The sequence below is a fragment of the Perca flavescens genome, chromosome 8 (assembly GCF_004354835.1).
Source record: "Perca flavescens isolate YP-PL-M2 chromosome 8, PFLA_1.0, whole genome shotgun sequence".
NCBI classification, from domain to species: Eukaryota; Metazoa; Chordata; class Actinopteri; order Perciformes; family Percidae; genus Perca; species Perca flavescens.
Window position 1 is genome coordinate 9,693,399 of NC_041338.1, and position 27,361 is coordinate 9,720,759.

The window sequence follows — 27,361 nt, forward strand, 5'->3', positions numbered from 1 at the left end:
TAAACCTTTTTAAAACTTTAAAACTCTTTAAAACTTTAACACAGATTTGTATTCTTATTGTATAATGTCGACTGACATTTTCAGGAACACATAGTCATGGAAATTTGCCGTAAAGTATTGGTTAAAATGCGTATGAACCCTGATCTTGTCAAAGGGACACCAATGGTTGGGTTGCGGACATGTATTTTATTATCATGGCCATATTTCTCCTTCTCCTCTCTTTTCCTTCTCTCTTCTCCTCCTGTTCTCCTCTTCTTCTCCTCCCCTCTCCTTCTCCCCTCTTTGCCTTTGCTCTTCTCCTCATTGTCTCCCCTCTACTTCTCGCCTCCTCTCTTCTCCTCCTCTTTTCTTTCTCTCTTATCCTCGTCTTCTTCTCCTCCCCTCTCCTTCTCCTCGTCTCCTCTTCTTCTCCTCTCTGCTTCTCTCTTTGCTTTCTCTTTTCTCCTCATTGTCTCCTCTCTTCTCCTCGCCTCCTCTTCTCCTCCACCTCCCCTCTTCTTCTCCTCCCCTCTCCTTGTCCTCTTTTCCTTCTCTCTTCTCCTCCTCATCTCCTTTTCTTCTCCTCCCCCCTCTCCATCTCTCTTTGTCTTCTCCTAGATTTAGTGTACAATAAAAGATTTTTTCAACTGTTAGAACAACCATGTCAACACCTGAACCATGGTTGGATTGCTGACGTGTTGTATTTATTATCATGGTCATATTGGACATAATGTAATTCCCAGCAACAATACACAACATATTGGATCGAATATTTTTTTAAGTAAGAAGTGTTTGCCTGGTTTAGTTGATTTAACAAGTTCAAAGGAATAGTTGGACATTGTGGGAAATCTTATTTTTCTTGCTATAGTTAGATGTCAGATTGATAACATTTGCTGTTTGTGGTGTGTGAGAACACGCCAAGAAATAGTCCAGCACATAACACATATTGGTACAACACACAAATACTTCACAGGGCTCTAGAGTGCGACCAAAATTTGTAAGGGTGCGACTACATTTTTCCTAGGTCGCACCGGTGCACCTAACGTCCTCGCATCCACTGCCTCTCCACGAACGAAGCGATGCCGTTTTTATATTGATATGGTTTAATGTTGCGTTACATAACCCATTCCTTCTGTAAAGCCGTGCCTTGTTTGGATCTCTCCTCCACGCAGCCCCGCCCCCATTCACACACACCAGGCTCACCTGCAACATGGAGAGGCACAGCGCTGCCGGTCCAAACTGCTGACATTTGTCTACAGTTTTAATTATTAACACAGCTGTATAGTGTGTCTGTTTTTATGTTGGTATGATATATAGTGGAACATCAGAAAACGTGGCCAGGAGTTGTGAGAGAAGGCAATGCAGAGATGAAGGACATCATACGACAATAATAGTTGTGTGTGTATAAGCCTGATTAACAAGTAAAAAGAGTCAGGTATGTTATTGTCATATTAGTTTGTCGCATGATGCAAATTACACACCTGTAATCAAAATCTATCTAGTATTTGGGGCAGGTGCAGTGCCACTCATAATTGTTAGGCCTATTTGTTGCTCTATTTTTCAACCCCCTATGTGTTCAAGGGTTCCTAGACTTTCTCTATTTACTACATTTTACTTGAATTATTAATTACCTCTGTATATTAATTTCTTTCAGATAACAGGAAAGAGTTTGAAAACTATGATTTGACGACCACTGCTGAATTGGCCTGCTCAGAGGAAGAGGCACTAATGATACTTAGGTTACATTTTGCATAAAATACTGTATCAATAACTCCTTGGTGCAATACTGTCTGTATACTTAAAGTGCTCATATTATGCTCATTTTCAGGTTCATAATTAGGGCCCGAGCGCCGACAGCGGCGAAGGCCCTATTGAAACTGAAGGAATTATTAGGGCCCGAGCGCCGACAGCGGCGAAGGCCCTATTGAAACTGAAGGAATTATTATTATTTTTCTTTCTTTCTTTCTTTCTTTCTTTCTTTCTTTCTTTCTTTTTATTATTTTCCCGTCAAATGAATTGGCTTTTTGAGGGGCTTAACATATTCAAAAACTCACCAAATTTGGCGGCCGCATCAAGTCTGGTGAAAATTTACGTATTTTAAGGGTTTTGGGAATAGGCGCACAAAAATGGCTCGCTAGCGCCCCCTAGAAAGTTAAGAAAATTGAGCCCCTGCAGTGCGTTTAACGTAGACTCACGAAACCTGGTACACATATGTAACATGTCAAGCTGTACAAAAAACTTCATTAGAGCCATACCCTAAACCCTACAGGAAGTCCGCCATTTTGATTTCAAAGTCCGAAATTAGTGCGATTTTGGCCATTTCCACATGTCGTACTTTAACAAACTCCTCCTAGAGATTTCATCCGATCAACTTCAAACCCGAAAAGTTATTAAAAGAAAAACTTTTCGTCACACGGTGTAGGCGTGGCGTGGCGGCCATTTTGAGTGTTTAGCGATGTAACTTGAGTGTACGTTGTCGTATCTGCCCGAAATTTCCATTTCCAACGGTCCATGCCTGAGGACAACTACAGGCCAAAATTGACTTTTGGTCATAGCGCCCCCCGCTGGCAACAGGAAATCTGCCTTATATGACAAACATCATCCGATTTGCATGAAACTCAGAATGTGTGGTCTACGTGCGATAGTGAGCCACCCCCTATAATATGACCACGCCCACTTACTCAGGCCATGCCCCCTTTCATAACATTTGAACCGTTTAAGGTAGAGTCTTGTGTGAGGTGTCATTGAACTCAGCAGATAGTTCCTTCTTTATTGGTGATGGTTTGGCCCGCCCCCTATACATAAGCCACGCCCCCTTTCATAACATTTGAACCGTTTAAGGTATACCCTTGTGTGAGGTATCATTGAACTCAGCAGATACTTCCTTCTTCATTGGTGATGGTTTGGCCCGCCCCCTATGTTTAAGTCACGCCCCCTTTCATACATGCTGACCCATTTAAGGTAGAGTCTTGTGTGAGGTATCATTCATCTCAGCAGAGGCTTCATTTTTAATTGGTGGTGGTTGGACGCTTAAGCCACGCCCCCTTTCACAGCTAATGACGTAGAGTCTTGTGTAAGCTATCGTTGAACTCGGCGGGGAGTTCCCTTTTCATTGTTGACGATTCGCGGCGTCTGAGTGCCGCGCGAATGCACGGTCGCAAGGAGCGGCATCCGCCGGTAACCCCGACGCGCGCAGAGTTGCAAGGGCCCGTCCATCGCTGCTCGCAGCTTTAATTATTATTTTTCTTTCTTTCTATTATTTTCCCGTCAAATGAATTGGCTTTTTGAGGGGCTTAACATATTCAAAAACTCACCATATTTGGTGGCCGCATCAAGTCTGGTGAAAATTTACGTATTTTAAGGGTTTCGGGAATAGGGGCACAAAAATGGCTCGCTAGCGCCCCCTAGAAAGTTAAGAAAATTGAGCCCCTGCAGTGCGTTTAACGTTTATGTCGTACTTTAACGAACTCCTCCTAGAGATTTCATCCTATCAACTTCAAACTCGGTCTGTGCCATCTTAAGACGTTAAAGATGAAAAGTTGTTAAAAGAAAAACTTTTCGTCATAGGGCGTGGCCGTGGCGGGGCGGCCATTTTGTGCGTTTCGCGGCCAAAACAGGAAGTGGGTGGAACTTGAGTGTACGTTGTCCGATTACCTCGAAACTTTTCAGGATTCATAAGAGTCCAACCCTGAGGACAAATAAAGGCCGATATTTACTTAAAGTCATAGCGCCCCCTAGTGGCAACAGGAAGTAGGCCTAAAAGTCAAGGTGCTATACTTTAACGAACTCCTCCTAGAGATTTCATCCGATGGATTTCAAACTTGGTCTGTACCATCCCAACACCTTAACGATGAAAAGTTATTAAAAGAAAAACTTTTCGTCAGACGGTGTGGGCGTGGCGTGGCGGCCATTTTGAGTGTTTAGCGATGAACAAAGAAGTTGTTGTAACTTGAGTGTACGTTGTCGTATCTGCCCGAAATTTCTCACAATTGACAAGGGTCCATGCTTGAGGACACCTACAGGCCAAAATTGACTTTTGGTCACTGCGCCCCCTGCTGGCAACAAGAAATCTGCCTTATATGACAAACATCATCCGATTTGCATGAAACTCAGAATGTGTGGTCTACGTGTGATACTGACCGTTTAGTGTCTTGTGTGAGGTGTCATTGAACTCAGCAGAGACTTTGTTTTTAATTGGTGATGGTTTGACCCGCCCCCTATGCTTAAGCCCCGCCCCCGTTCTTAAAATTTTAACCATTCAAGATAGACCCTTATGTGAGGTATCAATGAACTCAGCAGAGACTTCCTTCTTCATTGGTGATGGTTTGGCCCGCCCCCTATGTTGAAGCCACGCCCTTTTGAATAAATGCTGACCCATCTAAGGTAGAGTCTTGTGTGAGGTATCATTGAACTCAGCACAGACTTCCTTTTTAATTGGTGATGGTTTGACCCGCCCCCTACGCTTTTGCCACGCCCCTTTTCACAGCTAATGAACCGTATGACGTAGAGTCTTGTGTGAGCTATCGTTGTACTCGGCGGGGAGTTCCCTTTTAATTGTTGATGATTCGCGGCGTCTGAGCGCCGCGCAAATGTGCGGTCGCAAGGAGCGGCGTCCGCCGGTAACCCCGACGAACGCAGAGGCGCAAGGGCCCGTCCATCGCTGCTCGCAGTTTTAATTTTTCTTTATTGCTGCAGCTCTTCTTTTCACCCTTTGTGTTGAGCTCTCTGTTTTAGCTACAGAGTGAGGCAACTCACTTCAGTTCTATCTTTGTTGGGAGTCGCACATGCGCAGTAGCTAGGTAAGGACTACTAGCCAGTCAGAAGCAGAGTATGAGGGCGTGCCACGCTAGCAGCTAGGCGAGCATTATAACGTCTGTTACAAAGTGACGCAGGTTTGTCTCTGAAGTAAGTACATTAGCTGTTTGGAGCAGTTTGTGAACAGTGTTTTCTGTTGGAGATGGTAAGTCCCTTTGGGGTGGACTTTGGGCTTTTTCACTTTAATATATATATATATATATATATATATATATATATATATATATATATATATATTCTATATAAAAATAAACACAATAAAGGAAAGAGAAAAAGCCATTAAGCATAATATGAGCACTTTAACTGTTTTAACTGCTTTATTCTTGCAATTTTACTAATGCTTTTGTCATTGCACGTTCCATTTGGTGCAGTATCACTGAAAATGTCCCCACTGTGGAAATACAAACATATACAAATTTTAAATTTGAGTGTTTGTATTTTTCAGATCTCTCAATTGCCATGATGACCAAGATATTCAACGGGGAAATGTGGAAAGCTGCCATACTCCCAGTCATTACTTTGCCAAATCATCTGTGGTAAGTTTACAAAAATCTTAATTGAAAATGGAAGTAGGAAGTAAAGAGAAGGAAGTAGGAAGTAGTAGTAGTAGTAGTAGTAGTAGTAGGAAGTAAAAAGAGGGCAGCATAAAATAAAAGTAAATACTTTTTTAAATAATTGTGATTACCACAGGTTTACAGACACATCTCTACTGATTGGGTATCACCTAGAACACAGCCAATAATTTAGAGACACTCCCACCAAACGAGAGAAAACAACTCAAGTTGTTGCACACCGTTCCCAGAAAACTTGCTGTTCTGAGATTGAACGTGCCTCAGCTCTTTGATTGAGGGGAAGCCCACAGTCTGACTTTAAAAAACACTGGTTTAAGCTTTTAATAGTATTTTTGTACATTAGCCCTTAGTATAGACCACAGTAGGCTAATTATCTCAAAATCTAGCTACATGATCAAAAGGGTTTTTTATTTTCAGAATAGCTTTTAATGTGTTATAGTGTGCTATTTTCTATAATTTGAACTTGTGTAAATTGTCTTTGAGTACCCTGAAAAGCGCTTTATAAATTGTAAATTGTGCGTGATATGTCTGGTGCCCTTCTGATGCCATTTAGGGCAATTTATTTTTGAATAAAGATGGAAATGGCCAGGGCTCCAGACTAACTTTTTGCCTTGGTTGCACTGGTGCACCTAACTTTTTTTATTTAGGTGCACCAGCACAAAATTTCGGTGCACCCAAATTTTTCCTTGCGTCGCCATTATTGCTGAATGCCGATGCACAATATATAGCTCTGTATTTTTTTTACAAAGTGGGCTAAAGGTTCAGTTTTAAGTCAAAGCCACTTTTCACAAGCTCTCTTATTAAAACAGATTGTGATTAAAATAAAATGCAAAGACAGGGTTTCTTACCAATTTGAAAATATACAGCTGCAACACGTAAATGAAAGTAATCTGAAATAAATAGCCTAGGAGAGAGAGAGAGAGAGAGAGAGGGAGAGAGAGAGATCTATCTATCTCTCTCTCTGAGAAAGCTCCTTCAGTTGTTTTCAACAACAATAACAGACTAAAAGAGAAAGAGGACGCCCAGTTGGTAAATATAGAGGTTCGACTCCGACCTGCAGCCCTTTCCTACATGTCATTCCCCCCTCTCTCACCCCTTTCACGTCTTCAGCTTTCCTATCAAAATAAAGGCCGAAATTATAAAATAATAAAATAAAAAGACCGAAAGACATAGGGAGACAGAGGGGTGAGTGCAATGGACTGAAGCATATGCTACTCAGAGAGTGACGGCTGACTCATTATGAATGGGTCCAGCATGGGTCAAATGCGCTTTGGCAGGTCAGCGGCGTTACACACGTCTTGTGTAGGCTATGTCTGTATCGTCACTACGCTGCATTTTTATGAACTATGATCCAGCAGGCTCCGTCTTACACACTATTACTCAATGAACTGAAGTTAGTTGCATTTAATAACTTGTAATGTGTTTTTCGCCGTGGCAGCCGCAATAGCAGAGACTACATTTACAAGCTGTCAATTTTTGGGTTATGGTCGGGTTAAGGTCACTATTCGGGTTTCTGAAACATTCGGAATAACCCGTTTACATGCGTGAGCAGAGAGAGTTACTCCTGTATACATGGAATTTGTAATTCAATTCAATTTTATTTATAGTATCAAATCATAACAAAAGTTATCTCGAGACACTTTACAGATAGAGTAGGTCTAGACCACACTCTATAAATTCCAAAACCCCAACAATTACAGTAATTCCCTCAAGAGCAAGCAGTGGCTATTGCGACAGTGGCAAGAAAAAACTCCCTTTTAGGAAGAAACCTCGGCAGACCCAGACTCTTGGTAGGCGGTGTCTGACGGGCCGGTTGGGGGCGTGATGAACAGTGGTGATAACAGTCACATTAGAAGTCACAGTGACTTCGAAGGTTATCGTGGAAGTTCATGTCATAGCAGGGCACATCGTGTCATACTGAGTAGTGCAGTCTCCTATACCGGATCCTGACTACTCTGTGCATAGGAACATCACAGCAGGGCGTTGCGGGATGTAACGTGGCGCTGCAGAGCACGGGTGGATGCTGCGGATGCAGCAGGACGCAGCAGGATGCGGCCGGGAAATGCAGAGAATCAAGAAGAAACATAAGGACTCTGGGGAGTAAACTCCCCAGAGCTAGATTAGTAACAAGCATTTCTGGGACAGGATGCATACAAAAGTAACAAGTAGAGATGAGAGAGCAGCTCAGTGTGTCTTAGGGAGGAACAGCCTCCCCGGCAGTCTAGAATTGTAATAGCATAACTTAAGAGAGGCAGGTTAAAGAGAGGTGCCTGGTCGGGCTAGAACTCTCCCCAACCGTCCATCCATCCATCCATCTTCGTCCGCTTATCCGGTGTCGGGTCGCGGGGGGAGCAGCTCCAGCAGGGGACCCCAAACTTCCCTTTCCCGAGCAACATTAACCAGCTCCGACTGGGGATCGAGGCGTTCCCAGGCCAGGTTGGAGATATAATCCCTCCACCTAGTCCTGGGTCTTCCCGAGGCCTCCTCCCAGCTGGGACGTGCCTGGAACACCTCCCTAGGGAGGCGCCAGGGGGGGCATCCTTACCAGATGCCCGAACCACCTCAACTGGCTCCTTTCGACGCAAAGGAGCAGCGGCTCTACTCCGAGCTCCTCACGGATGACTGAGCTTCTCACCCTATCTCTAAGGGAGACGCCAGCCACCCTCCTGAGGAAACCCATTTCAGCCGCTTGTACCCTGGATCTCGTTCTTTCGGTCATGACCCAGCCTTCATGACCATAGGTGAGGGTAGGAACGAAAACTGACCGGTAGATCGAGAGCTTTGCCTTCTGGCTAAGCTCTCTTTTTCGTCACAACGGTGCGATAGATTGAATGCAATACCGCACCCGCTGCGCCGATTCTCCGACCAATCTCCCGCTCCATTGTCCCCCCTCACTCGCGAACACAACCCCAAGATACTTGAACTCCTTCACTTGGGGTAAGGACTCATTCCCTACCTGGAGAAGGCATTCCATCGGTTTCCTGCTGAGAACCATGGCCTCAGATTTAGAGGTGCTGATCCTCATCCCAACCGCTTCACACTCGGTTGCGAACCGATCCAGTGAGTGCTGAAGGTCGCAGGCCGATGATGCCATCAGGACCACATCATCTGCAAAGAGCAGCGATGAGATCCCCAGCCCACCAAACTGCAACCCCTCCCCACCCCGACTACGCCTCGATATCCTGTCCATAAATACTACAAACAGGATTGGTGACAAAGCGCAGCCCTGGCGGAGGCCAACCCTCACCTGAAAAGAGTCCGACTTACTACCGAGAACCCGGACACAGCTCTCGCTTTGGTTGTACAGAGATTGGATGGCCCTGAGAAGAGACCCCCTCACCCCATACTCCCGCAGCACCTCCCACAGTATCTCCCGGGGGACCCGGTCATACGCCTTCTCCAAATCCACAACCGGATCGGGCTGTACTGGCCTGCCTCCCTCTACTCTTGCTAGATTATTAATTATACAGTATATAAAACTGATGACTACGAGGAGAAGCAGGTGGGCCGGGTTAGGCGGATGCTGCAACTCCTCACTCCTTAACTATAAGCTTTATCGAAAAGAAGAGTTTTCAGTTTACTCTTAAATGTGGTGACGGTGTCTGCTCCTCGAACCCAGACTGGGAGCTGGTTCCACAATACTGGAGCCTGACAGCTGAAGGCCCTGGCCCCCAGTCTACTTCCAGAGACTCTAGGAACCATAAGTAGCCCCGCATTCCGGGAGCGCAGTGCTCTAGTGGGACAATAAGGTACTATGAGCTCTTCTAAGTATGATGGTGCTTGACCATTTAGAGCTTTGTAAGTCAGGAGGAGGATTTTAAATTCGATCCTATATTTCACTGGAAGCCAATGCAGAGAAGCTAATACAGGAGAAATATGATCTCTTCTCTTAGTTCTCGTCAGAACACGTGCTGCAGCATTCTGGATCAGTTGGAGAGTCTTAAGGGACTTATTTGGGCAGCCTGATAATAAGGAATTGCAGTAATCTAGTCTAGAAGTAACGAATGCATGGACTAGTTTTTCAGCATCGTTTTGAGACAGGATATTCCTAATTTTGGCAATATTACGAAGATGGAAAAAGGCTATTCTTGAGGTTTGTTTTAAGTGGGCGTTGAAGGATATATCCTGATCAAAAATAACTCCTAGATTTCTGACAGCAGTGCTGGAGGCCAGGGTAATACCATCCAGAGTAACTATATCTTTCGAAAACGAAGTTCGGCGGTGCGTTGGTCCTATCACAATAACTTCAGTTTTGTCTGAGTTTAACATCAGGAAATTGTGGGTCATCCAGGATTTTATATCCTCAATACACGTTTGAAGTCTTGCTAACTGACCACTTTCATCTGGCTTAATTGACAGATATAATTGTGTATCGTCTGCGTAACAGTGATAGTTAATTGAATGTTTCCTAATAATATTACCTAGAGGAAGCATATATAAGGAAAATAGAATTGGTCCAAGCACTGAGCCTTGAGGAACGCCATGGCTAACTTTAGCGTGCTTGGAGGGTTTATCATTAACATTAACAAACTGGGATCGTTCAGAGAAATAGGACTTAAACCAGCTTAGTGCGATTCCTTTAATGCCAACTAAGTGTTCCAGTCTCTGTAACAGGATGGTATGGTCAATAGTGTCAAATGCAGCACTAAGATCTAGTAGAACAAGAATGGAGACAAATCCTTTGTCTGCAGCAGTTAGAAGGTCGTTAGTAATTTTCACCAGTGCCGTCTCTGTGCTATGATTCTTTCTAAATCCTGATTGAAAATCATCAAATAGACTGTTGCTATGTAGAAAATCACATAACTGATTAGCAACCACCTTCTCAAGGATCTTGGATAGAAAGGGAAGGTTGGATATAGGTCTATAGTTTGCTAAGACCTCAGGATCTAGGGTGGGTTTTTTCAGAAGAGGTTTTATCACAGCAATTTTAAATGACTGCGGTACATAACCTGTTAGTAAGGACATATTGATCATATCTAATGAAGTGTTTACCACGGGTAACGCTTCTTTGAGTAGCCTCGTTGGGATGGGGTCTAAGAGACAGGTAGATGGCTTTGCTGAGGATATCTTTAACATTAATTGTTGAAGGTCTATAGGATAAAAGCAGTCCAAGTATATGTCGGGAGTCGTCGTTCTTTCTAGCGGTCCTGCATTTAAAGATGAACTGTTAGAAGTTAAGGGCAAAAGATGATGAATTTTATCTCTAATTGTTATAATTTTATCATTAAAGAAGCTCATGAAGTCATCACTACATAGAATAGATGGCTCAGTTGAGCTGTGACTATCTGTCAGCCTGGCTACAGTGCTGAAAAGAAACCTTGGGTTGTTCTGGTTTTCTTCTATTAATGATGAGTAATAGTCTGATCTGGCTTTTCTTAGGGCCTTCCTATAGGTTTTCAGACTGTCTTGCCATTCCAAACGGGATTCCTCCACTTTGGTGGAGCGCCACTTACTTTCGATGTTTCGTGAGATTTGTTTTAATTTGCGAGTTTGGGAGTTATACCAAGGAGCTAATTTCCTTTGCTTTATCGTCTTCTTTGTGAGAGGAGCGACAGAGTCTAAAGTCGTCCGTAGGCAAGTTGTAGCACCGTCTACAAATGTATCAATTTGAGAGGGACTGAGGTTAACATAGAGGTCCTCTGTTATGTTAAGGCACGACATAGACTGGAACGCTGTAGGAATATTTTCCTTAAATTTAGCTATAGCACTGTCAGATAGGCATCTAGTGTAGAAGCTGCTATCTGGTTTAGTATGGTCAGGTAGCAAGAATTCAAAAGTAATTAAAAAATTATCTGATAATACCAGATTCTGCGGAAATATTATTAAATCCTCAATTTCAATACCATATGCCAGCACAAGGTCGAGGGTGTGGTTAAAACAGTGCGTCGCCTTGTGCACACTCTGACTGAAACCGATTGAATCCAGTAATGAGTTGAAAGCAGTAGTAAGGCTATTGCTGTCAATGTCCACATGGATATTAAAATCACCTACAATAAGTACTTTGTCTGATTTAAGGACTACACATGATAAAAACTCTGAGAATTCAGATAAAAATTCAGAATACGGACCTGGAGCTCGGTAGACAACAACAAATATAATTGGCTGTTCTGATTTCCGTGTTGGATGTTGAAGATTAAGAACAAGGCTTTCGAAAGAGTTATAATTTAGTTTGGGTTTAGGGTTAATTAACAGGCTTGAATCAAATATGGCTGCAACTCCCCCTCCTCGGCCTGAGCCTCTAGGAATTTGAGTATTAATATGACTGGGAGGGGTGGCTTCATTTAGACTAACATATTCTTCATGGCCCAGCCAGGTTTCAGTAAGACAGAATAGATCAATTTGATTATCAGATATCAATTCATTTACGAGTACTGCTTTAGAAGACAAAGATCTGATATTTAGTAATCCACATCTAATTTTCCTATCCTTTTCTATCATTGCAGTGGTAGTTTTAATTCCAATTAGGTTGTTAAGTATTGCCCCTCTATTCACCACTTTGTGTGGTCTGTTGTTGATTATAATTGGAATAGTACGAGTACTACATGTTACTGGAATAGTACTAGTACTACGTTATCCTACAGAAAACATTTTCAGATTCATTCACTTGTATAGTGCTATCAGGATCAATACCTGGGGGACATGAATCTGTGATATTTTCAACATAATGTCAATACTTGCCTTCTGTCAGTGTGGTCGTTATGTTGTCAGATAGCATCCTGGCTCCGTGTCTGTTTGGGTGGAGACCATCACGCTTCAGCAGGTTGGGCATCTCCCAGAACAAGTTGAAGTTGCCAACATAGGGAATGCTCAGGGAAGTGCAGAGTGGTTCCAGCCAGGTGTGGAACCAGAACAGTCTGGACCATCTCTCCGCACCCTTCCTGTAGGTAGGTAGAGGCCCAGAGATGACAATCCGCTTACCTGTGCCCATCAGGATGGTGATGAGAGTGGTGAAGTCTTCCTGGAGTGTATCGACCGTCTCTCTCTGATGTCGTTTGTGCCCACATGCACGATGATGTTGTCGACCTTGGCGTGGCGGGCAAGGATGCCGGGAAGTTTGTGCTGAATGTCACGGACCTTGGCACCGGGGAAGCAGTAGACCTTGGAGGGACCACTAGGTAAAGGGGGAATGTGGAGGTCCCTTACCATGGAGCTTCCGATGACCAGCGTGGAGATTGATGAGTCCGAAGGGGGAGAGTCCGCCCTCAATGGGCGCGTCGACTGTGGGGATGGACCAGGATGAGCTGCGTGGGAGTGTGGCAGAGAAGGGAGCTCCTCGTCGTTCATCAGAATGCTGTAGCGGTTTTCTAGTTGTAGGGGTTGGGCTGGGGCTGAGCGCTGTCCTGACCGCCTGCTCTGGTGCTTCCTTACACGCCATGGTTCAGGTTGGTGTGGAGTGGAGTTGGTCAGCAGAGCTGGCTGGGTCCTCGGCAGAAGCCGAGGAGAGACAACAGGGACAGAGGTTGTATTAGTGCGTGGTGGGGTGAGAGTATTGCAGGGCACAGTGGAATCAAAACATCCGTCAGTGTGTGTGTGGGGGGAACTTCCAATGATAATGGAGTCGAGGAACTCTTCACTTGCCTTGATCTGGTGGAGAGACAATATTCTGGCTTCAAGTTCCACTATCTTCTGGCTGAACAGGAGGCACGAGTCACAGCCAGGTGAACAGCTGAGGGGGGGCATCGTGTAGCTTGCTAGTTTAGCTAGTAGCAACGGTCAGACAGGTCCGGTTAAAATACAGCTAAACGGTGTAATTAGTGACTGTATTTCGTTGTGGAGGACTTTAAATCGCAAGACGTTAAGCGTTAAGCGTCTCGTAATCAATTGGCAATATCCCGATGTAAACGGCGACGCACGGTTAGCGTCTGGATGTACGGACAACCTTAAGACGCAATAACTTTTTGGTCACCTTCTTATAAATCTCACTATCTCGGTACTTTCTGCCGTCAACTAAAGACATTATATTCATGGTTTTCACCACACTAATAAAGAAATTGGTTTCCTCTTCGCTCCAAAAGTGTGGTGCTGTGCTGCGTCTCGCCATGTTTACCTCTACTTCTTGTTTACTTCCAGTATACTGCATGCAGGTTTTCTGCATTGATATATATATATATATATATATAAATAAAAAGATTAATTATTATTATAACTATGTTTTCTGGCGCATACAAGAAGTTCCTCTACTCAAAAGACCAAGATTCCTTGCGAATAGAACATCACAGCTAACAATAACAAAAACAAATGTTCCCAGAATGTTCTGGGAACATTCGTTTTTGGTTGCGCGAACGTTCCCTGAAGGTTAGGTTTGGTTGGGTTTTGGTTATTATGGAAAGTTGGTTGAACGTTCAGGGTACGTTCGTTTTTGGTTACATCGGACGTTCTAATGTTGCAACCTTCAGGGAACGTTCCCCTAACGTTCTTTTTTACATTCCCCTAACCTTTAATAAACTTTAACAACAATGATACTAATTTTATTATTACTTTAAACCGTCTGCATGAGCAGGAATGAATTATTATATATTAGCAGGAATGAATGAACAGGCAAACTTGATGGGATTTCAAACTTTAATTTGCAATATACAAATGTGGCAAAGCGAAATGGCCTATGACACTCAAGAAAAACTAAAAAAAAATAAACAATCATGCATAATGAGAAAACAATAAACAAAATCAAATAACAAGAAAAACCCACATGCAATATGTACAACAGTTAATAGAATATATCCAAACCACTTCTTGCACTAGTATTCAGACCAGGGTTACCAGAGTTCAGAACAGTTTTGCCAGTATCCAGAACAGCTTTTGCCAGTATCCAGAACAGCTTTTCCAGTATCCAGAACAGCTTTTGCCAGTATCCAGAACAGCTTTTCCAGTATCCAGAACAGCACCAGTGGGTTGAAGAACGCGCCGGGGGAACACTGGCCCTTTAATCGGTTGTGGCACCACGATAGCCCCACAGCAGCATGTATGAGACTGCAGCATGGTCCAGCTGTGTTGTGAAACACACTGTTAAAACAGGACCGCAATGAATTCAAAGCAAGCAGGCAGACACAGCAACTTACAGGACATGCCGCCCTCAGACCCCGGCGGGGGCACCCACTCCGCGCGCGCACGCACGCAGCGGCCCACACTATAACAAATAAGACCTATGTCAGCTCTTGATAACGCCCAAATGGGTCGAAACAGGGAGTAATGCAGCTTACCGAGACACCCAACGCCAGCAACACAGGTAGGCTATGCACTCTCGTGCACATGTAAGGGAGAGGGGCAAACCTCATCCTGTCACACAAAGAAGAATAAAAAAAATACAAAATAGATAAGAATGTAGAGTGCAAAGTAATAGTGCAAATGTATTGTGCAAGATGCATATTGGAATGATAAAGTATGTAATGTGTAGGTGAATGGCCAAAGTGGGGATGAGCCCACTTATCAGCAGCTCAGTAGAGTGATGGCAGTGGGAAAGAAGCTGTTCTTGTGCCTGATTGTTTTTGTGTGCAGGGATCTGTAGCGCCCGCCAGAGGGCAAGAGGCAGGAGGATGGCAGCAGTGTAGAAGATGGCCAACAGCTCTTGCTTCCAAAAAAAAAAAAATAGAGCTCCATGGTTTTTGAAGGCTCAGTCCTTCTCAGCTGACCTAAAAAGAAAGAAACAACAGTTTGATATGTCATACTAAGAATAAACACATTAACAAAAGCAAGACAAATTGCCTGACTAACAACCCTGTTTTTATTCTGATCACAAATATTGATAGTTTTTGATTATTGATTATTATTAACATCACAGAAGAATTTCAATTTACCATCTGTGTGGGGCAAACTTCAGCACTTGCCCAATCAAGTCCTCCACGTCTACTGCAGTCAGCGCGGGGAAGTTTTTCTGGGAGACCGCTAGAGTAGAAGTCAAAATGAAGCAACATTACAAGTCAAATTAAAACCTCTTATTAGCCAAGCTAAGCATAATACTGATGTGAACAATAAAATAACACCTGCCTGTTATAACCCTGCAGATAGTCAGGTCCTGGAAGGCTTTCTTTCCCTTTCTGCCCCGCAGGATATACAGTTTTAGAACATCATTGGTTGCCACTCGCCGTAGCATGCGACGGATGGCCGTACCTCCGGTCGAACCTCCGGGCTTGTTAGGAAAAGTTGCTGTAAAACATATAGAAACACAAATTGTGTCGCCTTTTAGGCATTAGGCATTATATTGTATAGGCTTTTATTTTGTACAAGCTTTTATTTTGAAATGGTTTCATGCCTAAGGAGTTCCAGGGTCAGGGGTTAGTTTCCTGTTAGTGGTTAGAGAAAGATGGTAGAATCAGCCAACATGCTTTCGTCATCCATTGCAATCCACGTCGTAAATGCTGCAGAGGCAATATCGTAAGTTGATAATTTCATTGTTTTAATTATAATGTAAATGTTAAGATGCATATTTACAGTAAAAGGGCATTTGATGACTGTAATTAAAAACATATAAATTAAATTTATTTACATATTTACATAAGATTAAACAATTTGTATCTTATTTTTTGTTACAGTTTTCACTCTTCTGTCTGTGACATGATGTAAAGAACCACAGTAAACAGCTTGAGAAGCTTACTACAACTCAACTCGTCATTTTCAGAAAGAGTTTGAATAGCTGCAGTTGCTACACTGTAGCGAAGACAACATACAAATTATACACGTGGAAAAAAGTGGAGAGCTTGTACAATCTCATTTCGTAAGAGAAGTCAGTTCTGTTCTAATTTAAGTTATGCAAAAGCCACTGTACCTTCAACTGGGTCCCAAGATGAAGTGGCAGGCCGAGCTTGCGTTAGAATACACCCATTCAGCTCTGGGCGACCGGCTGGTTTCCTGTGTGGTGTTGACTCATCTAAAAAGAAAGTAGATATGAATATTGGTCAGTTCAGTTATGGTAGGTTTCTTGCAAATGCCATTGCATAACTATTCTGTTACATTAGACAATTGCAAAAAACAAACAAACAAAAAAACTTACATGCAGGTGGTGGAGGAAGTGAGGTCTACTGACCTGAAAAAAGGCAGGAAGAGACAAACTCATCAGAACAGTCACATGATAAGCACCAGGTTGAGGGTCAGTAGTTCCATGGTAGGAATAGGACTCTGGTTTCTTAAATTCATGTATAAATGTTAACTTACAGACAGGGCTTCCAGACACACACTCCGTCCTGGAATGCTTTCTTGCTTGTGGAACGGATTCATCTGAAATAAAAGACCATACAATTTGTACTGATTGCAAAAATATTTGAATGTATACAGTGTAAACATAAACATTACAACATAAACATTGTATGTGACAGTAGGGCTGAACGATTTTTGAAAATAATCTAATTGCGATTTTTTTCCCCAAATATTGCGATTGCGATTTGATATTCGATTATTTTTTTAAGCTCTGTCTTCTGTATTATTCAACAAAGACAAACAATAAATCATTGTATAGTATGAACAACACACAATTACACACTAGACAGTTAAATAAGTAAAAACACATACATACATATTATATATATATATATACACACACATATATATACATACATATATATACACATACATATATACATACATATATACATACATACACACATATATATATATATATATATATATATATATATATATATATATATATATATATATATACATACATACATACATACATACATACATACATACATACACACACACATATACACACACACACACACATTTTTTTACAGTGCACAGAGAGGAGCTGCCTCCAGCCCCTCCCCCTCGTGAAGTTGCGTGCCGTGTGCATGACACCGTCAACACTGCACTAGCTCAGAGAGGCTATCCTCACGTTAGCTGCTGGTGGTCTTGCCGTGGGATTAACTGTACTAATAAAACCGTTGAAACACCGCGGCCATGCTGCTGTGAAAGCTCCCCGAACCGTCATTTATCAGTCTGGTTGTTACCCCTCTCAGTGGCAGCTCCTCCACCCATATCTTTATAACGGAGCTAACCGCTAACCGGAGCTAACCGCTAATCAGAGCTAGCTCGTTGCCAACCGAGCCTTCAGTTCTGCGTGCCTGTATCCATTAACTGCATGTATGGACTCGAGCCCGAGCAAAACCCTTCATTTTATTAAAATGGCTGTAAAAGTTTTAAACTTCAACTCAGAATTGTTTGAATGACAGAGATCAGCTCAAGGTACAGTGTAGCGTTAGCGTGCTAAGTTGAAGCATTCTCTGCGTAGTGCAGACTGATTTGCTCTCGCAAGTCATCAAATTGAGACCAAATCGCAGCCTTTGCGATTAGGAAATCGCGTTTTAACATATCGCGATATTATCGCAAATGCAATTAATCGTTCAGCCCTAGTACGTTGCCAGATGGCCGCCGAGTGACTTGCCTAAAATGACTGATTGTACTGGCTATCATGTATGTACTGTACACTAAAACTAATTGAAAGAGCAGGTATGTAGGTATTATTTGTAACAACAACGCAAGCAGGTTAACACGATGACACACAACATACAATGCGGCAAAGCATACACGTCGTGCACAGCAGCAAACAAAGCGCAATATATCTGCAGTCCATTTAAAGGAACACGCCAACTTATTGAGAATTTAGCTTATTCACCGTAACCCCCAGAGTAAGACAAGTCGATACATACCCTTCTCATCTCCGTGCGTGCTGTAACGCTGTCTGACGGCTCCAGCATTAGCTTAGCCTAGCACAGATCCTGGAGGTGAATGGTTCCAGTAATCCTACTGCTCCAAATTGTGACAAAAGTGACAAAATAACTCCAACATGTTCCTATATACATGTTGTGATTTGTAGAGTCACAGCGTCTACACAAAACAATGTAACATGAGACACAGCCATCTTCTAACAGTAAACAAACCGGGAACTATATTCTCAGACAGGCTTGCATATCACTCCGCCAAAGTACTATATTCTTCCGCCTGAGAATATAGTTCCCGGTTTGTTTAGGGATAGAAGATGGCTGTGTCTCATGTTACGTTGTTTTTTGTACACCCTGTGACTATACAAATCACAACATGTAAATAGGAACATATTGGCGTTATTTTGTCACTTATTCGGAGCAGTAGGATTACTGGAACCATTCACCTGCATGTTTTGTGTGATACTAATACCAGTATCGGTATCGGCTCCGATACTGCCTAAAACGTTGGTATCGGTATCGGGAAGTACTGGAGTTTATGCATCGATCCGATACCACGTAATAAAGCCCTAAAGAAAATCTACATTAAAGTAGTTTATTTATGTTCTTTTTCCGTTATAACTGACTGTCAAACTGCAGAATAAAAGAAAGTTCTACGGCATTCATTGTTTGTGTTTGTTCATGTTTCACAAAGAGTTTAACCTGAGCCAGACAGACAACCGAGATAGAAATCATATCACATCCATACAGGTATCGGAATCGGTATCGGGAAGCAAAAAAGTGGTATCGGGCCATCTCTAATTACAACCATAACATCATGAAACTGTAACGTATTTCACTTACTTTTTCATGAGATCGTTTGGCGAAGCAAATGGAATCTTCTTTCTTTGTCCGTGTATATCGTATCAAACGGAAGTCAGGAGAACAGTACTTGAATCGGTCACCTGAGAGCAGAGGCACGGTCTTCCCCTACTGGCGGAGGGGTGTAACGGTTGGATTTAAACACTGAACTGATTGAGCCACTTGTTAGAAGTGAAATGAAAGAAGTGAATTGTCTTAGTTTAAAAAAGTATAGTTTTTAGCAAAATTGATATCAGCCTAAACATAAATATATTATCTTGCTTGTTTATCTTACTTAGATTTTATAACACCAATAATTTTTGAGTGAATCTAAATCAAGTGACTGCAAACCTTTTATATGCTACTTCAAAAACGTGAATGGAGCCGGTTTAAATAAACATTTCAAAACCGCACTCAGAACAACCAAAAACCACCAAACGGGAACGTTGTGTGGAAGTAACAGTGCAACCAAAGGAGAACGTTTCAGTTGGTTGGTTCCCCTAACGTTTAGGGAACGTTATAACCCTGAGGGAACGTTCCCTAAATGTTAGTTCGAACCAAACCAAAAACTAACCTTTAGAGAACCAAAAACTAACGTTCCCCAACGTTCCCTAAACGTTCTGTGTTAGTGGGGATGCGCAGAACACAAATCAGTGTTCCTTTTGATGGGGATATGCCGATATGCGTTTACATGACCAAAATTTCGGGTTAGAAAAGGGGTAACCCAGGTAGCATAGTCGGGTTATTAAAAACTGGAATATGAGCATATTCGGGTTTTTGCCGGTGTTTACATGGCCGGGTTATTGCTAATATTCCGGTTTTGAACGGGTTATTGGCTGCATGTAAACGTAGTGAGAGAGTTACCAGCAGAAACACTGGTACCAATACAGGTTTCCCTCTCATACTTAACAATATACAGCTGTGTTAATAACAATTAAAACTAGACAAATGTAAGCAGTTTGGACCTGCGGCGTTACGTCTCTCCATGGTGCAGGTGAGCCGTGTGTGTGTGAATAGGGGCGGGGCTGCGCAGAGGAGAGATCCAAACAAGGCACGGCTTTACAGAAGGAATGGGTCATGTAACGCAACATTAAAACATCGATATAAACGACATTGCTTCGTTCGCGGAGAGGCAGCGGATGCGAGGACGTTAGGTGCACCGGTGCGACCTAGGAAAAATCTTAGTCGCACCCTTACAAATTTTGTGTGCGACCAAATTTGGTCGCACTCTAGAGCCCTGATGGCAGTAATGAATTGTGATTTATTTGTATGTGTATGTGTATAACTGTAGTCCCATATTTCCAGAGAGTGGAGGACATGTGTTCTGTGCCAGTTAATTTTCCTGTAGCTTTGTTTGGCTCAGCGGCTAGTTTGAACTGGAAATGCATTACACCTTTGTATGCGTCTCCAGTTATCTGCTGCTGAGACAATCAAATGGGATTTTTGGAAAATTATCTAGTCCCATTTAACAAGGTGGCATACTAACTGTTCCAGATCATTTTCCAAAAACTCCATTTGATTGGCTCAGCAGATAAATGGAGACACATACAAAGGTGTAATGCATTTCCTGTTGAAACTAGCTGCTGAGCCAAACAAAACTACACAGGAAAATTATCACATGGTACAGAAAACATGTCCTCCACCCACTTGAAACATGGGACTACAGTTATAGAAGTAGTATAAAAACGTCTAAAATTAGTCTAAATTTGACGTTGAAAAAAGACGTCCACAAACGACCACATTTGGACTATAAATAGCCCTTACATGGAGGTCCCACGGACGTTAACATTAGACGTACGTTATACAACCCCTTCAGTGGACCAAAATTGGACGTCCAAAAATTACATAGAAAAGACGTCACTTCGATGTCACATTGCACAGTGCATGCAGTAACAAGCCTTAACTACTTATTAATAACATTTAACTAAGGTGTATATTTTAACATTAGTTCATGTATTAAAAAGCCTAAACTGGAAATATACAAATGAAAAACTATAATTTTACAAATGTTAATGTTAACTAAGGTATTGATTGATTTATTGTTCAATGGTTTGTAAGATGCTATTTACATTATTATGAAACATAAAATCTTCATAAAAACCTGTTATGCACACACATTCAAATTGAGTCAGTTTTCCTCTTTCTCTCCACTGAAGACTCAGAGCTATATCAAGTGATGATCATGATTATCCATTATCTAGATTGTGTCCAGAATATTAATGCTTTGATGCATCTGACAGCCAGCAATCACAGCATTCAAATGTTTGTATATAGATCACAGTATACTATGGACCATAAATAATCATTATCATAGTGTAGCCTCCCCGGCTGAAAGATGGTCTGGCTCTCTTTAACCAATGGTTCACAAAGACCTTTTTTTTTATTTGCAGTTTCAAACATGCCTTAAGCCTCTACAGTGGTAAGAGCTAAGAAAACAAATAAAACTAAAACTAAAATAAATACTTTTACTTTATATACACTACCGGTCAAAAGTTTGGGGTCGCTTAGAAATTTCCATTCCAGACACAATACCTGCTGAGATCAGTTGTATTGTTTTTTTTAACCAGGGCAGCAGTTTTCAGATTACATTATTTGCTTACATAATTGCAAAAGGGTTCTCGACTGTTGTAGAAAGAAGTGGCTGAAGAAACACTTGAAATTCATGCTTTTTGGTCTAAACGTCATACCCAAATTAAAAGTGGTACAGCTCCCATATACTTTGACACTCAGGGGTGTGCCTGATATCATTGGAAAGGTGATTGATGTGGGTTTGTTTGTGTATTTGAGAAGTGTTGTATTTTGTAGTTTTTTGGCTTTTTTATTTGCACTTTCCAAATAGAAATAAAAAAACGCACAGACATATTTGTAGAAAAGAATTCATATAAAATCCATTTTTGAGTCTTTTAGCTTCTGAATTTTTTTCTGTAGTAAGCTGAGACGTGGCTAATTGTTGTCTGTCACCTGTCAGATGTGTTTACAGCAGTGTATTTTAATAATTTTACAGATTTATAACTTGGACAGAAATAAAAAATCTCCATTCTAGCCTCTGTAACTCTGTGTCAGTAAGGCCTAGAATCACCCTGACACAACTTGAGTGTTTCCTTTCCAATGATATCAGGCACACCCCTAAGTGTCAAAGTATATGGGAGCTGTACCACTTTTAATTTGGGTATGACGTTTAGACCAAAAAGCATGGAATTTCAAGCATTTCTTCAGCCACTTCTGTCTACAACAGTCGAGAACCATTTTGCAATTATGTAAGCACATAATGTAATCTGAAAACTGCTGCCCTGATTAAAAAAAAAAATGCAACTGATCTCTGCTGGTATTCTGTCTGGAATGGAAATTTCTAAGTGACCCCAAACCTTTGACCAGTAGTGTATATCCATACATTTTTCATTGTACCCCTTTTACACATAAATTATTGTACATTTCCCTTTGAGTGCTTAAATTGAGTGTTACTTCACCTTTTTTTATTCACTTGTTTTCAGGAATCCACCTTAATTATTATGAAATATTCAATTAAATATAAAATGATTTTCCGTTGAACCTTCTGTCACATCCAATATACTATATTAATTGCATTTCTATCTCTGAAGTTACACTCTTTCATGTAAACAGACTCATTAGCCTGGTAATATTAACTGCAGGATAATATGTTGACATGCTAGCTTTACTTCACTTCCAAATCTTTAAAACTCTTCAACGGCAATATTATTTTTTTATATACAAACAATATTAGAGGAAACAATCCCAGATAGCAATGAGTCGGCGGACTACCGGCGGTGCTCCAGAGAGAGTAGAAGCGTCAGAATGGCGTAATCGCAAACATGTTTGCCACCTTCCTACCGCCTTCGCTCCGAGGCCGGCCCGCGGGCCAACCGCCGTTCCGCCGCCATTATACCAAAGGCGGCCAGTCAGAGGCAAACGCTATTTTCGAGCGATCTGCCGCCGCTTATTATATATTTATTTATATTTATACCATGCAGTTTATCAAGAATAATGATTGATCAAACCAGTCAAATTTCCATTTGAAGTTTTAATTCCACATTTCAAAGTACAGTAACTGTCATTGAAACAAGACGTGTCAGATCACACACACACACACACACACACACACACACACACACACACACACACACACACACACACACACACACACACACACACACACACACACACACACACACACACACACACACACACACTCTGAGGTAAAAACAGTAGTAGAACAGACCATTATAACTGCAATGCTGACTTGTGACACAAGGATTTACAAGTTCTATTTAACAATAGAATAAAAGTTAAGCACTGTGACGGAACGAAAAAAGCAAATGTTAAAAACAGAGTAAGTAGAATATTTGGTAAAATAGGATTTCCAAGCTATTTTTAATAGAATAACAGTTAAGCACACTGATGGAATGAAAGTAGAATTTTGGTACTAGTTAATGTGCAATATCAAGTAACAGGTATGAAATAGGATTTACAAACTATAATACCATTGTTAAGCACTGACGGAATGAAATAAGCCAATACTAAAGTCACGTTAAGTAGAATATTTGGTACCAGAACAGATAATGTGCAGATATCAGTATTAGAGGTATAATCTAGGATTTACAAGCTATATTTATAAATACAATAGTTAAGCACTGTAACAATGAAATAGGCAGTAAATTGTATAGGAAGTAATTGAGATCTTTGGTATCAAAGAATGTGCAGGATAACAGGTAATATACATTTTGACATTAAATTTACACATGACAACAAGTGGGAACAAACACAATTAACAGCAGGAAATCTGGCTGTAGAGAACACAGCCAATCAGAATGTGTGGAGTGGTTGGGGTCTGTGTGGGGTAGTGGGCTAAGAATTGCAGGACAGTCTAAGTAATGATAATCAGTCTTTCAAGCCTGACTACGGGATCTCCAGAATGAGGCAGGGCAAAATGGGCATATCTTGAGTGATCCCTCGTGCACCTGTATAAAGGACAAACAACCTCACCATCCCATATCCATTCAAGGCGCTGCCCTCAAGGCAAGGTCATGGGGCATAGAAGAAGAAGAAGAAATAATTTCCACAGTGTGAATAGTGTGGATTGGGTGAGTGTAGTCTGGCACTTCTGGCTTCTTGATGTTACTGACTGCAGGATAAAGACAGTGTTCCAGTTGTCAGTGATGCGGGGGTGTCAGTAGTCAGCCTAGGTTTAAGGGGTCGGCTGTGGGTCCCTCTCAGCTGTGCGGTGCCTTTTTTCCGCCTTCACGGTCAGATGCTCCTTTCAGGTAACGCGTAACGTTAACCTGGACCGCCTCATCAGTGGCTCTCCAACAGACACATTGGCACTGAAATGTTGCTGCATAGTTTCCATTTTGTTGTCCATGCTACGCACAACATCGCCAAAATCTCCAAGACGTCGCAGAATTAGGGTCTGATCTGCACCTACAGGGGTTCCCAGAATAAAAGAATAAAGTAGTCAGTCCTGGTCCCTCAACTACTAAACTATGACATTTATATCTAGGTCTACTACATGTACAGGTGGCCCCAGTGGGAATTAAACCAACAACCACAGGTGTTTGCAAGTTGTACCTGATTGCCAAGTGCAAGCAAACATCTTCAACATTGTCCCAACTTGCTTCACCTGCTCTTGAACTGAGCCGCTGTCATCCAAAGCTACAAAATGAAAGGTATATGGTAATTTTGAGTGCATGTTCTCACCTGCTCGTGCATTGCTTTCCCTCAGGGCGTGGTTCTCCTCCCTCAGAGCTTGGTTTTCATTCAGGAGTCTCTGGAAATTTACATAAAATAAATAAATAAATAAATACCATATTTCCTGGAAGAAAAAAAAAGACAACTTTCCATATCTAAGAGGGACATTTTTAATCTTTTATAAAGTTTAGCGGTAGAGATAACACACATCAGGTACTGATAAGAGAAATAAGGGTTAAAAGCAAAATGATACATGTACACATACACTATATTATGTCTCGTATGACCGCTTCATCTCATTAGACACCATTTCTTATTAAGTGCATTCACATCTTTGTGTAAAAAAAAAAAAAAAAATCAGCATCAAATTCCATATGAACCAAGATAATTAAACTCACATAGCCAATGTCTGATGCATCATTCAGGGAATGTCTAAACCAATGATAGCGCCAGGGCCTCTTTTATGTTTGTGGATGGCCTGTAAATGTTAAACACTTTCAGTAAACAAGTTACATTACAGATTTAAATTTCCAGATATTTAAAGATTTCCAGAAGTAAAATAATCTGAAAATATCAGAGACATTGAATTTCAAGGCACAAGTATCTTTAACTATAAGGGTTATATGGATATGCATACCCCACTGTCGAAGAAGTTGTGACTTTCACAAAATCTTCCACCGACACATTCAAGCCCCATTAAAGAAAAATGTTTAGGTATAGAGAGATTATGTCAGGGCAGTAAGAGTAAAATGCTCACCTCTAAAATTCTCTATCAGCTCAGACAGCCGCCACTCCGTTAGCTTATCAGCGAAGCTGTCCATTCAAAATAACCTGGAGAAAACATAGCAATATAGCTTGAGGTTAGCAACAATTCGAAGACTTGACCCGCTTCTTTAGCTAACTCTCACTACTTCAACAAGTAGAGCACTGTATAAGCACGGCACAGTTGGTAAACATTAGTCAATTATTGTGTTGCGTCGCGATAGCCGCGTTTACATGCCAACCACAGAATTAGCTAGTCTCAACGTAGCAACTAGCTAAGCCATGGTCATTTATTTCAGCAAATGGTGCTAAACTAGCAACGGGGACAGAAAAGTTTACGTTACATCAACAGTGAAAATACTCGCTTACCTTGAATACACGACGAAGTTGCACCGAAGAAGCACAGGCCAAAACGGATCGAGCACGAAGCGACGGTTATTTCCAAAGACTGTTGTGAGAAAATTCAAAATTCCAACAACTGCGGGGGAAGGGGGCGTTCTTCTTCTACGGGGGTAGAGAGGGAAGGAGGTGTTTCTTCTTCTGAAATTCTGACAGACTGATGTATGTTATAGGGGCAAGGGCAATATATGAATTTATTTCTTCTTTATTTCTTAGTTAATATATCCATGTTTAGAGGGTGTGTCAATTTATTTCTCCTACAAATGGTGATACTGTTTTATCATAATGTACACAACACACAAGTGTGATTGTTCATATTATAAACTATGTTGACATGACAATATAATAATAAAAAATACATAGAGAGAGAGAGAGAGAGAGAGAGAAAGCCAATCCTATAACCCAGAAAATGGTTACTCTCTGAAAAAATAACCCATGATTTTAACCCAACATAAATAACACAGAAACTGGGTTGAAGAAATAAACCAGGAGTTTTTAGTGTGTGTCTCAGTTGTGCATAAATCAAAGAAATGTAACTAATAATTTGAAATATTTTACATATATTACTGTATAATCGCTTCAGAGTTTCAAAGTAATTTAAATGTCATTTCCTAAACCTTACCTTATCATGGAATCAAGAGTCAAGAATCATAATAAGAAGTTATAAACCCTAATGGCTTTGGTGCAAAAAAACTATTTGATGTAATTCACATATAGGCTATTATGATTTTATAATCGCTTCAAATGTTAAAATTAGTTAAAACGCTGTCAGTTCCACTCTAACTCCCAACATGCCAAACCAACATGGCTGGTCGATTTTGAGAGTAGCCTTGTATTTCAAAGCGGCTTGCCGCCAGCTGGCCGTGGTCCATTAGACAGAGGCAACCGCCAGAGAAAGTGAAGCAGTCGGCCCGCCAGCTGTTCGCCGGCAGCATCTCGCAAGAAATGGGAGTGACGTATTCGGCGGCAAACGTTTCATCCCCGCCAGCGGGACGCACCTATATCTTATCAAAATAAAAGCGCTAAAGCTGGAAAACTACTATAGATTATTAAATGAATAAAACAAAATAATATTTGGGTCACTTAGAGCTAGCTTAGTTGTTAGGTTAGCTCTAACATAAGTTAATGGCAGAAAAATCTGCCAGAGAAAAGGGTAATTTTGGTTACCTTTTTCTAGCGCTTTTATTTTAAAAATATCGAAACCGAACGTATTATAAGCGGGCTGCAGCCGCGGTCGACATGCAGTCCGCTTATAATACGGGCACAAGGTTTGTCAGTGTGTCCTCTAATATTGTTTGTATTTTCCGTCACTTTTTACGTTCACGTTTTACGTACTTGGAGATGAGTGTTGTGCAAGTAAAGCTAGCATGTCAACATATTAGCCTGCAGTTAATATTACCAGGCTAATGAGCCTGTTTAGCTACATGAAACGTGTAACTTGAGAGATATAAATGCAATTACTATGATATATTGGATGTGACAGAAGGTTCAAAGGAGAATAATTTTATTTAATATTTTATTAGGCCTTTAATTTAGGTTTATTTCTGCAAAGAGAGTGAATAAACCATCCAACCATTAAGAACATCTTTCAGCCGGGGAGGCTACACTATGATAATGATTATTTATGGTCCATAG

At 41.4% G+C, this 27,361-nt stretch overlaps 3 long non-coding RNA genes across 3 annotated transcripts; all 3 read right to left on the reverse strand.

Moving 5' to 3' along the window:
• Positions 1-13,928: 13,928 nt before the first annotated feature.
• On the reverse strand, positions 13,929-15,244 carry LOC114560532 (uncharacterized). Its single transcript, XR_003693199.1, has 3 exons — positions 15,161-15,244; positions 14,567-14,995; positions 13,929-14,352 (listed from the first exon to the last, which is right to left on the reverse strand). It is a non-coding gene; the product is annotated as an uncharacterized LOC114560532 (long non-coding RNA).
• Positions 15,245-15,356: 112 nt separating this feature from the next.
• On the reverse strand, positions 15,357-18,051 carry LOC114560531 (uncharacterized). Its single transcript, XR_003693198.1, has 5 exons — positions 18,011-18,051; positions 16,515-16,577; positions 16,354-16,386; positions 16,129-16,230; positions 15,357-15,509 (listed from the first exon to the last, which is right to left on the reverse strand). It is a non-coding gene; the product is annotated as an uncharacterized LOC114560531 (long non-coding RNA).
• A 5,000-nt stretch (positions 18,052-23,051) lies between these two features.
• On the reverse strand, positions 23,052-25,813 carry LOC114560472 (uncharacterized). The gene is made up of 5 exons (XR_003693192.1): positions 25,697-25,813; positions 25,323-25,396; positions 24,964-25,043; positions 24,575-24,644; positions 23,052-24,298 (listed from the first exon to the last, which is right to left on the reverse strand). It is a non-coding gene; the product is annotated as an uncharacterized LOC114560472 (long non-coding RNA).
• Positions 25,814-27,361: the final 1,548 nt, after the last annotated feature.